At 24.0% G+C, this 16,698-nt stretch overlaps 1 protein-coding gene across 4 annotated transcripts in view; it reads right to left on the bottom strand.

Moving 5' to 3' along the window:
• The window catches only part of LOC114123560 (polyhomeotic-proximal chromatin protein-like), a 94,643-nt gene that overhangs the window by 66,231 nt on the left and 11,714 nt on the right, over window positions 1-16,698 (bottom strand). The gene's annotated exons all lie outside the window — the stretch shown is intronic.

Below are 16,698 nucleotides of genomic sequence, written 5' to 3'. Positions count from 1 at the left end.
CATCACTCCGTTTAGAATTTAAAATTAAAAATGTAATACATTCTTAACCACAAAATAATTTGCAAATTTATAACTTAAAATACTTATAAAAATAAAATCATATCTATGTATATTGTATCTTTATTATTTTTAAATAGCTTTATACTGACAACTCATAAGGAACCTTGTATTAAATTTTCTACCTATTTGACTGAACGAATAATTATGTTCTCATTAATTAATTTAAATATTCCTTCATTGAAATATATTATATAATATACAAAATACACACATAAAATAGTTGATATTGGTGTTTGAGTTTATTTTAGAAGCTTAGTGCGGGGTTGCATAAACAATCACTAAAGATTTAATGCATCATTAGTAAACTAATGGTTCCAAAAACTTGATTTAGTTTCACACGATCGTTCCATTAAATTTTAGCAAACCATTAAATTAATCAATTGTTTTTCATGTAACCTGCAAGCATAAGGTGTAACAAATATAAAATGAAAAATTCCAATAGTTATATTTCTGAGTAAAAAAAACAACATAATATTTATAATCCAATCAGAGACAATAAAATATTTAAATCAAAATATTTGAATTTAAAATACATAAGTATGAAATAATATGTCGAATATATTTTAATGACTACATTTAAAAAGTATTCAAAATATACTTTAAACGCATTTAAATACTTTTACTAGAATACTTTAGAAGTTTGCTTATTAGAGTATAATAACTTTAATAATATATTAGTAATATTAGTATATTATATTCAGTAGATATAATAATAATAATTAGTAATACGAGACCACCGCACCGCCATCACCGTGGTAATAATTTTACACACGGATGAGCTTGAAAGTTGGTTATGATAAGAGAGTACCTACCTATATTAGTATATTATTAAACTATGATCTACGTATAATATTTATGTTAATGCAAATAAGCGATACGTCCGTTTATAGTAATCATACATAATATTATATATTCTCGCGCTCAACTTATTCCACCGCGTTTGACAAGGTTTATTAATAATAATTGTAATATTTTTATTTATATTGACTTCAAATTTTAAAGTTTAATATTCTTCAATAATATATTATGAGGTTATATTTATAAGCTACAAGCCATCTGCAGCGAACAGCATAGAGCTTATAAGCTTAGAGTATAATGGTCACGGCCCACGGGTAGTTTATAGAATAATAATCAACATGATATATCGTATAAATTTACTTATACGTATGTATCTATTTACGCGTCATAGCTCATAAGTTATATTAATATAGTATCCTTAGCAATGAAAGGATGAAAAAAAAATACACCTTTAGAGCGTATCGTTTAACAACATGATTGATGTAAATGCACTTTATACAACTAGATAATATAAATTATGATATGTAAAATAAACAATTATATACATTTTTTATCAAAATGTTATCAAATTAAAAATATATTAATTCAATATCAACTATAAATAAAATGATAGTAAAAAAAAAAAAGATAATAAATTCTCTATGTATACCACTCTGCTGTACATTAATTGACTAGCTGGACACTATTTTAGGTATACGAAAAACGATTCAAAGCAGAAATGGTCTATCACTAAGTGATATGTTCTTTTTGATAAAGCTATTAAAGAAATTTATTCTAATTTTAGTATTATAATAGGTAACCTACCATTTTATCAATTAAAATAATATTTGAACTATAAACTTTGAAAATATATTTAACTAATCATTTTTGCAAAAATAAAAAATGTTTAGATTTTATTTATATCGAATTTGTATTCTTTTTTGATATCGTTTCATGAATCCGCGAATATAAAATATGAAATCGGCTTTCTTAAAAAACAATATATTCATATCGTAATACTCAAAAAGAAAATGAAAATATTAATAATAAATTCCAGAACTAGTTATGCAGCGCATTTTAAAATTTGTCTACGGGTGAAAGTTATGTCCAAAAAAATTTTAAAACTGTCCAACAATGCCCAAAAAATTAATAAGAAGGTAGTTTGGTCTGAAAAAGTAAGCAAGTAATTACCGTACAGTAGGAATCATGAGTGGGTTACTGAAATAGCTTCAATTTGAATTTAATGATAAATTATTAGTTATTACACACAAAAAAACAATTCCCAGAGGAGACGACGGTTATTACAATAATAATATATTAATGTATTATATTTAGATAGTTTATATTAATGCTATGTAATGTTTTAGTTTGATATTAGCGTTACATGATATGTTCAATGTTAAATTAATTTTTGGCTAAAATATCGATACTTATTTTAATATTATATTATTATTAGTACCTAACTACTAACTTTTGAGTTAATAATTATTTACCGTAGAACAATACAAATATAGGTTCATATCCATAGAATAAATAAGTACTACGTAAAAGTTTAAAGTTAATATGAAAAATATTTTTGAGTAACAATAAGATAAAACCGTCAATCTTAATTTAAATATGCAATTTTTATCAAAACTTAATTTTCAAATGTGTACCTATACAAAAAATATTGATACTTTGTTTTTTAAATAATACATTTTTAATAAGAATTTATGAAGAACCTGTATTAAATTGTAATCCTTCTATAAAATAGAATATATTATACATCTTAAAATAAATACGATTGGTAATTTTTTCTGAATTTGACAATTAATGTTCTCCAAGTTTTAACTTCAAACACATATAAAAATCATACAAATTTATAATCAATATTTTTAAATTATAATAAGAAAAATAATCATAAGTTCTTATATTAAATGTTCAAGATGTTTAACTAATTTTAAGATTTTAATTATTTTTAATTCGAATTTTTTTAACTAAGTTACGATAGAAAATGATTGTTTGAGTAACATTTGAGTTTTAAAAGTTCCTTTCTAAGATAATTACTTTTTGAATCACTATAAAAAAAAAAACTAAAATCGTTTGACGAGATATCATTATTTTACGTAGGAATGTTCAATTTCATAAACATAACATTTCCCTCTAACGTTCAAACACTATATTTATATAGAATGGCATATTATTAGTTTTTTACTCTTATAAGCAAAAGTTATGTTGAACATTTAATTAAATTTTCAATTGCTAAAATTTATGAATTCTTCACTTTAAAATAATTTGCAATTTTGATGAAAGTCGTCAACATTTTAATTTTCAACATAAATAGGTATATAAAAAATTATTAGAACTTATACTCCATTTTTTTTTATTATTAAAATATAAACATTTTATGAGAACTTTGTGCTAAATTTTCAAGCCTTTTGACCTAGAATGTTTTTTTTCCGATATTTATACAAAAAAAAAAAAAACTTAAATAATTCAGAACTCAAAGAGCCAAAATATATGTTAATATATAATATATGTTAAATACATGTTATGTATAGGAAACGTTATTAATTTGGTAAAAATGTCGAGGAAGTATCTACAGTTCGTAGATACAGTTAACGATAGATTGAACAATTAAACATATTTCCCACAGAATAATAATTATTGGTAATAATATGGTGTTTGTAAATAAGTAAATATAAAAATACAAAATATTATGTATTTATTCATAAAGTATTTTTAAAAATATGGCTTTATTTCAAAATATGCAAAAAGAAATAATGTCGTTTTTATTTCGTTTAAATTGTTATGAAACGAGCTTATTTGAAATAAAAATCACATCGTACATTTGTATCGACATTGCAATATCTATTCAATATTTTTTTTTCAATATTTACGTAAAATTCCACGGAATAAATTAATCACTTTTGCATTTTACCTAATCTAACCAACAAACACCTCAAGTTCTTATTCAACAGCTATTAATATATTACAAGGGTGGCCAGCGAGAAGAGATTCGCGAACCACCAAATATATTAATAAATATAGAAGAGCCACAATGTAAAAAAAAAAAAGAAAAGGTCATATTATTATATAATACATAAGCTCATATTAAAAAAAAAAAATTTTGTAAAAGTGTTAGGATAAAATGCGTGAGCCGCATGCGGCTAAGCGAGATGCGGTTTGGCCACCCCTGATATATTATAATTACTCAATAAAAGCAACATCTCCATTTATTTGATTCTCTTCCCCTATCTTGAAGTATAAATTACTTTTGTATCCGTGGATATCGTACCTATAGTTATAATTAGGCTTTAATGTGGTCTAAACTACATAAAACAATACCTATATGGCTATATATTAACACCATATACCTATGAAGTAGTAGAAGTAGCCCCTTTGTGTTAATGTCATATTAAGTACAAATAATTCAGTTATAAATTAGCCGTCTATGAACTCAAATATATGATGATAATTAAAAAAAAATTACACATTACATTCGTTGCCATAAATATCATCTTATTTTTAGCCCACTTCCTATACACTATACGAGAAAGTTCAAAGAGTTTCAAATTCCCCCGAGAAAGCACAACCATACGGCGCAGTAAGAATCGATATTTTTTAACCCAGTTTTACGCACACGAGGCGTGCGCCCCCATGCGTGCAAACCCCTTAGGGTCGCTGCTACCATACGAACGACACAGTTTATTGTTGTTGAAATAATGTACGTATTTGTATTATAAATAAATAGTATATAAAAACATATTTATGGATAAAAAATAAAAGGATGGTCGCTCACATACAGATTCTGCACAGAGTAAGGAGGAAGCTCATTGGTGTATGTAATTTTTTTTAAACACTTTATATAACACAAAAACCGTTTCAAACGTTTTAAGCCACTCTATAAATTAGAATATGAGTATACACGGAAGATATTTTAAAAAGGAAGAACATTTTTATATATACACAATTATTTTCAAGTAATTAACTTGGAATTAATTGTTCATACACATTATATGAAATGCAAGCAATAAAAAACACAAAAAAGTCATAAATCATTTTATAGTGAAAAACCAAATTTAAATTTTTTTAATTAGAATTTTAAAGACTTTTTATATAATAAAATAATTATCTAAAATCAATTAGTCCAAAATCTATGTAATAAAAAAAAAACTCATTTTCGATATTAATATATTATCTTTATGTCAGATCATATAAACAACCATTATTGAACATCTGATTATCGTTTATTTTATTCATAGCCACCTAATTCATTGCTGAACGCTTGAATAATTTATTTAAAACATTCATCAAACAAAGCTGTATGTAATTTTTATCAAATGTGTAATTTACTAGCTGAGCACTAGTACTACCTATTGTCCTATTTTATATCCACTATAAGATCACAATATCTATTTATAGTACTTATTGGCTATTAAATTATTATTATTGGATATCTATAGTTTACATTATATTATTATTATTATAGCAGTTGATCTTAGTACCTAATGAGCCTGCCCTGGTAGAAATAGACTCAGAGCGATTTAACAACAAGATCGACCTTGTTGTAAATCTACTCCAGTGATGGTAGTTTGAAATAGATAAACAACACTTAATAAAAATAGAAATACATTTCATTTACCAAAACAAGAAAAGATAGCCCAATAAGTCGTTAATTTAGAACAACTCCACCTATCGTTTATGCATAAATGTGATCAAAGCATGATGTCTATTATAATTCATAATAGAATCTACAACTCTTTTTATATAAAATATATGGGCGTATTCCACTATGGTCGTGTAAATGGTAAACAAAAAAACATTCAAAAAGTATCTATTTTATACTGTACCGTCATTCAAAGATTATAATTGATATATTGGGTTAGTAGATATACAAAATGATATTTCAAATATTAGTATAATAATAATATATATAAGTGTAGTGTCTTAACAGCTTAAGGCAAAATACAAGAAAATCCGAGTTACTACATCCGTGTCAAACAAAATAAAGCCAGTGAGTTTAACCTATCGTAAACTCTGTTAATTATAAACTATATATATTTTTAATTCAATTTTAACCAAAATATAAAATTAACTATTTAATATACATATATAAGTCTATATAATTTGAATTCCGATTTACTGTAAAATGAATTAATATTATAGATAATTAATTTTTCGTTTACATTTTGATAGTATTTTTAGTTCTTAGAATATCCATTTTATTTCATAGTATCTATAAGTACAGAAACTTGTTAGTATCGTACATATTTTTAAACATGCGTATCTAGTTCTAACTAGATTAAATGTTAAAGTAAAAACCACCCTCGAAATTGGATATTAATTTATATTTCTGGTATAATAAAATATATCATAAAACTCAATACATGCATCGGAGCGATACTAATCTAAATAAACTTAAACACTTAAATTCAAATATTATTTTGGTAATTAACTTTCCCGAGATTTTGTATAGAATACAGTACAGTTTATCAAAGAATAAGATTATGAAAACCAATAATAGAATATGAGATTCGATCATGTAATTTAAGTGCTTTCGTTTTTCAATTTGTACCCTTATAAATTATAATAGCCGCATAGATTCACCGTTTAGCCGAGTATATATAAAACCGATATTAAACGCAAAAAGTATAAATAATTTATTTGTTATTTATTATACATATTACCTATATATTATATAAATAAGTGTCGCATGAGTACTTTTTTACCCTTAAATACTGTAGGTCATTTGAGCTCACTTTTATAATCCATTTTGATCACGCGTGGATACCCTTTTTACCTTAAGGTAACCAAGGGTCATTTGAACTTGATTTGTATTAGTATATTAATTGATCATAGATTTTTATTAAATCGTTAGAGGCAAAGATTGTTTTTTTAATTAAAAAATAATAAGTTGATAATTTTTTCTCTCTTATTGCCATAGCTGTGTATATATAATATATATGTATATATATTATATAGGTATTATAATATATAAACCATTTTTTTTAATTGTCCATTAAAACAATTGTCGATAAAGTATATTATTCTTTAAAGTATTCTAATCGATTAATACAGCTCCGTCACTCGAACACCCCAAGTTCTAAATTTTTGCGCCGAAATTACACAAGATTATGTAACCATTTTGTAACGAAATGTAACCACGAAAACTTTTTTTGTAACTTACAAGGAAGTTCAGAAATCCAAATTTTAATTTTGGGTGCTGGTGTGACGTCACCCCAGCACCCGATACCCTTAAAAATTATTGGTTTGATTCGGAATTTTCACAAGGTTATGTAACCATTTTGTAACCATATCTAATCCAAAACTCGAGATTTCTAACTTAAGTCTAATCCCGTGAAACCCGATTCAAATTTGGCGGTCACCATTCTGACGTCACACGGACCCGGGACACGTGGACCCGGGTACTCTTCAAAATGATTATTTTTATTTGAAATTTTAATAAATTAATAAATTATAAACGTATGGAAATTTAGTATGGTGGTATAACCATGCTTATATTTGGGTTATGAAACTTAGGTATCTGTCTGAATAAAACAACTGCCTGACATAAAATTCTCAAATTTGTCATCACATCGCCCATGGTATTTCAACTAAATACAAGTACACTCAAATATCTAACTCCCATATAAGTAAAAAAATTTTTTTTAAATATTCTGCATGAATTAACATATAAATAATGTTTAAAGTTAAACAAATTAAATAATTGTTAATAGTTGATTCCTGTGTTTAAATGTTAACGGTCATAAAAATGGTTAAATAATATTTTAATAATCTAGTAAAATAGAAAAAGATTATTTTTATTATTTAATTAGTACAGTGGATTTAAACCTCTAGAAAATAAAGTTGTAGCAACGATAAATATTTATCGTAACCTACGTTGAAAACATTTTGATACCCTATCGAGTAGTACATACTTAGTAATTTAACAAGATTAAAAATTTTAAATAGGTTTCGACAAAAATTGTATAATTTCATAATTTCAACTTAAGTTCACTGTACTTTCAAAAATAAAAAATAAAACCTATCATAAAATTAAATTTTAAAGCAACTCTCAAAGTAACTAATAATTGTATCTAACATAAGTTAGGTTACTCATAAAAAGCAAAGTGATTCAACAACACAAACACTTATAAAAGAACTTTGTTTAATTTCATGTGAAACATTTATTTTTTTTGTTTTTGATCTTTTTCTAAAGAACTTACTTTAAATTTTAAATAATAGAGTGTCCTTTAATTTAAAATTATTAAGTAGTTTAATGTTATCATGCAATATTTTATTATGATAATATATTTAATTTTTAAAAAGGGATAGAAAATAGGTAACCATTCTATCAAACATGTCGAATATTCCTAGTCATTAAGAAAATCACTGTTAGTTACATATTAAATTTAAACTCAATGATAATGATTAAATAAAAAATAATTTTGAATAAATAAGGTCAGTCAAAATCAGTTTGTATTACTAAGTTTATTTCATGATATTTATTGATATTGCTATTAAAGTAATTTATTTTATTGTTAGTAATACGGTAAGTTGAATAAATTTTTGCCGAAAACATTGCGTTTATTAAATTGTTAATATTTAATTATTATAGTAGTACACTAGTACCTATACAATTAATCTAAATGTTTTGAAAATGTCATTATATACTCGTATATTATAATATAATGATACATAAAAAAGTTAAAATCCCTAAAATAAAATTTTTAAATTATTTACTAACTAAAATCGTTATTCTCCGTTTTATTATCTAATTTTGTTCAAGATTTTTGAACTTCAAATGTCTAGAAAAAAAATATTTTTTTATATATTTTAAATTTTCTTATTTCAGCATAATTTACTTATAAAGAACTTAGTATTCAATTTTTAGCTATAAAATTGAATAATTTATACATTTTTAACTATAAAATAGATAGATAATTCTTGTGATTTTGATAACTTAATGTTTAAATGATTATAGCTATAATAAATTAATGACAAATTTTGGCGAAAGTTTATTTACGAAAAAAAGATGAACCTGCAATATTGGAACAAGACTTTATATTAAATTTATGTTCATCCAACACTTTAAACACACGATAATTTAAACGTTAATACAGATAATATATTCTATAAAAGAATGAAATTCCAATAAAAATATCAAAACACAATAGGTAATATAAATGCTTGTAATAGAAGAAATACATATAATACATATTCCAATAAAGATTCAAAATAACATCATTTTTATGCATTGTATTATTCCGTTTCAATGTGCTTATCAGTGAAAAGAAGAATAAATATTGGAAACGAAAAAGAAAAAAAGGTCAGTAGAAAGGCATATAATATGACCAGCAGTATGTAAAAGATTTTGTTGTTGTTTAGGATTTGTGAAAGGTTGTGCACGCATATCTACAAAGAAAAATTTCAAAAATGTATACTTTATTGGCAGAAAAAAATAATGTTTCATTTTTATATGGCGTTATTACAAAATAATAATATAACAATATGAATTGTTTGAAAAATATTAAGGATTGAAACTTTTCATTGTTTGAAAATTATGAGCTATCACTAAATAAATATTTAAAAATTAACACCAGAATACTAGTAAAATATCTAAATCAGTTTTATTTAAAATACAAAACCAATGGTGTTCGTAGATAAAAACTGCAGTGTACTATGTACTATGCAGTGTATACTGTATAGTCTAAGAATTATAGCATTTGTACATAACTAGTACAAATTATATTAGTCTATATAGATTCTATTAAAGTTATACTAATAATAACAATCATAATCGAACTTTTTCCATGATTTAGATATTTATTTATCTAATTATAAAATATTTTATTTAGATAAATTATATAAATTGTATAAATATTTATATTTTTAATTTATATAAATTGTCAAAACTTACAAAAATTGACTACCTATATCATTGAGAGAATCTTATTTAAAATAAGCAGTTTGATTAAACTAGAATTTGATTGTGATTTACTTTATTACGATATTAGTACAGAAAAGTATACATTTATAAAAGGTAACTACAAAAGTAATTTTGGTAAAATTTTTACTAGGTACACTAAAATCATTAAACTTGTAAAATCGACATATAATACAGTGAATATCATCTCTGTATACATTTCAAATATAGTTTCAAATGAAAAATTATGTTATTATATTATAAAAATTAATATAGTAAATAACAAAAAACTGTTTAAAGTGATGGAATTTTATATTGTTCTTTAATGTACCTGAAAATTGTTTTTTTTTTTTTTTTACTTTGTCACGCCATACGAGTAATAATCCACCGCAGAAAAATATACATTCAACTATTCAAGGGGGTTGTTATTTTGACGGATAACATCTTCATCGTCACACACACACAACAATGCTTGCACCGTAATATTATATCCATATTCAGCGGACTAACATGTAAAATGAAAAGTGTAAACATGTCATTTTATCGTCTACTGGATTGAAAACACTACGCTTATACGATATTACATTTTTTTAAAGTAACGACAATCGTATATATTTCAGTTATACTACGTACATATATACAATACAACGCACACTTGTCTTATATCACATATTATTAAATATGTATCATATTATGTGTAACATATTCACATCATAAATAGGTATTGCTCAATAAAGTATAAACGTACTATGCAATTTCCAACGACAATATACTTTATATTCGTAAACTATAGTATTACAATTCTAATATATTATACTGTTGACATAATAATTATAATTAGTGATTAACTTAATAGTACATATTGATTGGAGATTTTAATTACGAGATGATAGAAAGTATCGTAACAACCAATGTTTATTTCATGCTCGTAAGTCAATTTAAAGAAATACGCCATGAGGTACCTAATTGAAATGTTTTTTTTTTTAAATCTATATTCACTTTTATCAAAGATCAAAAAATACATTTTTAAAATTTAAAAATACAATTTACTATCAAAATAATCCAAAACGAAAACGGATGATCTCAAATCACAAAATTAAAATACGATCGTTCTATTTTCTGAGCTTTTATTAAGTGTAAATTAATTTAAGTTATAATCAATCGTAACTACAAAATTAATTTTTGAATTTATAAAACTCAATTTAATGTTGGTAATTTATCTTCGTACCTACGCATACACAAATATGTGGGTGGTATACTGTATACTAATGTTTCTCTACCCTTTTTAATGAGCAATCCACTATAAAACTTTTCTTTCATTTTTGTCAATTAAGAAAGGTTGTTTTTTTTTAATTCGTTGTGAAGTTAAAATATAGTATAATTTTTTATTACATATTCATCAAAATGAATGAAATTAATATAACAGTGAAAGCACTTAAGTTAGTGTAGTCTTTTTAATTAAATCCCTAACAGTTGTCATTATACACACAATTTTTATTTTTCAATAAATAAATTTCAATTAAACTAACAATCAATAAGATGTACTTATGCTTTTTAAATTCGTACATATTATATTTATTTTATGCAACACTGCTCAATAACCGTGGAAAAGCGTTTGAACAATCGCAGAATTCTCAGAAAAAAATATGTGACATAAATAAAAATATTTTTCACGCGTATTATAAAATATATGTTTGACATAGAGCTATTTAGTTTAATAATATTTTCTTATTATATTAAGAAAATAATTTAGCAATTTATTCATGTGACACGTCTGGATTGAATTGAAATAATTTAATTAGACAGATAATAATATATTATGCGACGTATTTAATATTTTATTCATATGAGTGAATACGTTAATTATGTGTGTGAAATTGTTATTGAATATACATATACCTACTGTTATATAATGATAATTTTAATTCGGGCTACAAGCAAATTATTATATTTGATAAAATTATAAACTAATCTCTATAATCATTTTAATTTGGTCTCGAACTAAATCCTTTATTTAAAAGTAATTCCATATATCCAGACATATGTAGCTGAATACACTATTTTTGTTAAAATAACTTTTAACTTTAAAGTATTTGAAAAGAATAACCTACGGCATATTATTTTCCAACCACAATAACCAGGCTTTTATTTGTTCTTTACTCTCTACATACCTCGGGCGTTTGGGCGGCAAGGAACTTGCACAGCACTTCGCCTTAGCGTGGTCGTCGTCATTGATTTCTCCTTTACTACCTACATTTACCACCCACGACCAATTATTACCTATTATTATTAGTAATAGTAGTTTTATTATTATTATTGTTGTCCTTTGTGGCTTTGTTGTTACACGTTTCAACGGAGCGTAAAAAAAATCAGAGTTAAAGAAAATAATAACGTGGATCGACGAATTCTATAAATAAACAAGATATTGACTAAAAGCGTTAACTGTTAACACGTAATATGAAAACTTATTATGCCGTTATAAAATATATACGTGATATTATAGTATGATGTTAAAATATTTACAAGACTTTTCTAGTTATTCTTATTTGAAAACTCTCGATGCAATCATATTTAAAAATAAATTACATTGAGTTATGACTTATAATTTTTATTTCTGAATAATAACAATTATATTTAGATAACATGATTACAATTTATACATTGTGTATAATATTTTATTAGTTTAAAATTTACGAGTATTATCTTTACCTATTTATAATACTATAAAAATGTAAAGACTTGGTAGTATTCCGAATATATATACAATAATTAGAATAATTTTGTTATCCTGTTTTCTGAGAAAGTATTTAATACTATGTATCCTAAGAAATATTGAATGTTTTACAAATACTTTATTTTGAATACTTTTGTAATATTTAATGTATTAAAATTAAATTTTTTATTTTAATATTTATTGTTATTTTGTAAATCATAAATTATCACAGTTATATTATACAAATTCAATATATTTTAACATTGTCTAAAATTTAAAATATTCCTGAAGACAGATATCATTTTAGTAATTACTAAAACAAAATATTTTTAAAAATATTTAGAATACTTTTATAGTATAAAATCATTTTATTGGGAGTACTCTTTAGTACTTTTTATAAATATTACACTTATCACTTTTTAAAATTATTTTGCTCAAGTCTGTTAATTTAACAAAATAGGTATTATAATATACATAGCTATCCATAAGATATAGGTTAATATGATTTTATGGCTACTAACTATTTTAAAGCATCCTCCTAAAGATATTTGAGTTAATCTTAGATTAATATTATGTTGTCTGGTAATTATATATTTATATTCAGTGTGTTAAATACATTTTTACTCAATTATTTAAATAAATCATAATATATTAACATTTATTATTAAATATATTATTTGAGTATATTATATTTAAATACATTTTTTATGAATTATTTTGGTGGTGTAATGTTACGAATAAATTATTTAATTTAAAATATTTTCATAGTTATTTAAAAATGGATATTTTGTATTGATGTATGTATCACTACCTTAAATGAAACTACCCTATTACTAGTATTATGTCCGATACAAATGTCAAATACGTATTCAACCATTCATCGAAGACATACGGATAGCCTGGAATATTTTGTATTAATACATTATATCAAAAATATTACATCAATACATTTTTGTATTTTATTGTGATATGGACTCATTTTCAACAAGATATGTTACCTACATCATTCTTAAAAAAACAATTAAAATTAAGAAAAAAGTTTTGCTTGATGGATTTTATTTTTATTTTATTTTTAATTTAATATGTTCCCTTACAGTTATTCTTTGTGATGAGAAGAAACTTACATTAATCCAATTTTATAAGTAGGGGTCTTTAATTAGGGTTTCTTAGATTTCGGAAATAAATTATATATTTTTTTATTTTATCTATACTTGTCAATTTTGAACTGTATTAACTGTAATTTTGAAAGACTAATGAAAAAAAACAATTACTATAAACTATAAAAAATACAGGTAACGGAAAATAATATCCAACGTCAATGGGTATTTTTTCAAAGTTTTTATTTTCAAGCGAACTGCTTAAACTTATTTTAATCAATATTAATTACATCAATTTATTTATTAAAATATGTTTAAAGTAAATATTTGAAAAATATTTGCAAAGAGTGTTGTATAATATTTTTCATGACAATTCATTTGATAAATTAGATTTCTTTACTCGAAACAAACATGAATATAAAAATATGATAAATGCGAAGAGAAAATACGAGTATAAATGGAGATAAAAAATGTTTCAATGACGTTCTGTCGAGTTTGGTTCTTTAGCTAGGGACTTAGCTATCGATCAAATTCTTGTAGGCTGGTAGACAGCTTAAAGTATATAGGTACAATGAAAGCCGATCAATACTAACAAAACAAAGTGGTCTTGACTAATTGTATAAATTCAACCTTTAATCAATAAAATGTGTATTATTTACGAATTATACTGTTTAATAACAGATGGAAAATAAACATAATTTAATAAGTGTATCATTAGTTAATAATTACCTATTAATCCAACCGACCACCATTATTTAAAAAATAGTGCCAGAAAGCACTTATTTTTCCTGCGTAGTGAGTTTGAATTCAATAAATACAATAAATATCAGTAGATATACGACAAAACAATTCTGAGCGAAAGATAATGAAAATTTGAATTTAAAATAATTGTGTTGTCTTTTTTATATTTTTAAATTGCTATATTATAAGGAACAACTCCGGAAAGACTTTTAAAACATTTTCAAATCCTACGATATGTATAAAGGTTTAAATAGGAAACAAATAATGAATTTTCGGAATTTGAATCTCAAAAAACGTGATAAAATTGTTATTACTGTATATAGTATAGTATAGTTATCCCTTAACCACCAAATAATAGTACACAGTTTTTGTCTATGGATACCTAAACGAAATGGAGTATTATGTTCAAGTAGATAGATTAGGATAAATAGATATATGTACCTATATAGGCTTTATTTTTATGTTAACAAGATTTAACTACGTGTATATACTGCAGTAAACGTGTAACATAATGTATAATATTGTTATAATTAGGTAACAACAAACAGCAAGGTATCCATGTGGAAAACAAATGAATTCTGTCACGCCACACACTCACCCGTTTTACACACTATAACATGCATAGCTACTAGTTAGCTATCCTGAAATATAAATAACACAACGGTGAACTTTATGGTAGTGGTAGTTCCCGGCTTCTCAGCAACATTTAAAAGATTCGATCAGATAGACAGCCACTAGCCGACAGGTATTGTGAAAATAATATATAATATCCAGGAATCGATAAACATACACAATTATACAAAATAGTGCATTATATTGTATTCTGTAGGTATTCACGAAATAATGACGATTCAACATCAGTCTTCGATATAGCATAATAATATTATGTATGTACAAATATATGTCATAAAATAAACCGGTATGGTAGTATAACGAACCTATGTCAGATCTATGTTCCAAAACCGTGACTTACACAAAATAGATGTTAGTTTCATGAATTTTGATCATATTGTATGTGTGGTACCTATGTAATGTGTAACTCATTTATTCATTTCACGATATAGATAGCAACCAATCGCTTTGTGTAATTTTGTTTTCATTATTGAACTTATAGGCAGACATTCAAATGACATTCATATTGTAACAGCAGTTAATTTCACCCAATCAATTTATAGTTGAATAAATTATTTTGTTAAATTTAAAAATTATACCCGAACTAAGACTTAAATAAATTAGTATTATATATTTAAATATATAACTATAAAAGTTGTATGATAAACTTAATTCCTAGATAATTGATTTGTTATATTTTAATTATTTATTTTCGATAGGTCAAATATCTTAAGAAGTTTCTGTTAAAAATCATAAAATCGTACAACTAAAAATTAATTATAAATATAAGTACATATTTTAAATATATAAATTAAATTAAAATAAATAATCGCGTTTCATAATATTCATATGGATAAGTAGTTTTAATCTAATTTGAAAAGCCGTCATATTTTTTTCTTTCATAAAATTATTACGGCACTCCAAGTCTCACCGACGTATACGTACTACATACTAACCTACGAATATATAGTACCTAAAATCATAATACAATTTCTACCGACTGTCAACCTAACCTAAATATAATACGAATAAATACTACGGCCATGTGCCTATAATAAGTCTTTAATTTTTGGTAGCTTTCAGATTTAAAAAATATATATATAAAATTCCTACTCTTGCAACCCATCACAAGGATGTTTGTGGTATACCTGTTAAAAGCCACAGATATAAACGGTAAAATTAATTATTAAAAAAAAAAAAAAAAATTGGAAATCATTTTAAACATTTAGTTATTAGATATTACCTTATTTTCAAATATTTCAAAATCTTAATTTTATAAAATATTATTTGATTTTATAGATATGATCGATTTTGGTGTACTCTGAAAGTCTATTTAAATAAAATCAATAATTTACAATTTTAGATAGTATAATATATTATAATTTATAATCTTATAGTATCAATTATATTTATATAAAATATCTTATGTTTCGACACTTTGGATGAAAATGTACATAAATCTAAATAATGCTATTATATAATGAAGTATTATAGCTTTAATATTTAAAAATTTTAATTTACTATAAAATAAAAAAGAATTTTGAACTTGTATTATTTTTATTTATTTTATTTTTTTATTCATTTTCCTGGAGTCATTAGGAAAAAATTATACTCCTTTTTTTCATGTTATTTTTAATTCAAGGTAAAATATATTATGATTCAATGAATTTATAAACTGCAGACTAACGATTAACCACCATTGCCTTCAAAAACATTATTCAGTAAAACCATCTTCTATAATATCATGTCAAATGATTTTAATTTAAATCTGTGACAGTGACAACGACAAT

This window comes from Aphis gossypii, chromosome X (assembly GCF_020184175.1).
Source record: "Aphis gossypii isolate Hap1 chromosome X, ASM2018417v2, whole genome shotgun sequence".
Taxonomy (NCBI): domain Eukaryota; kingdom Metazoa; phylum Arthropoda; class Insecta; order Hemiptera; family Aphididae; genus Aphis; species Aphis gossypii.
This window is presented reverse-complemented; position numbering and strand designations above follow the sequence as displayed.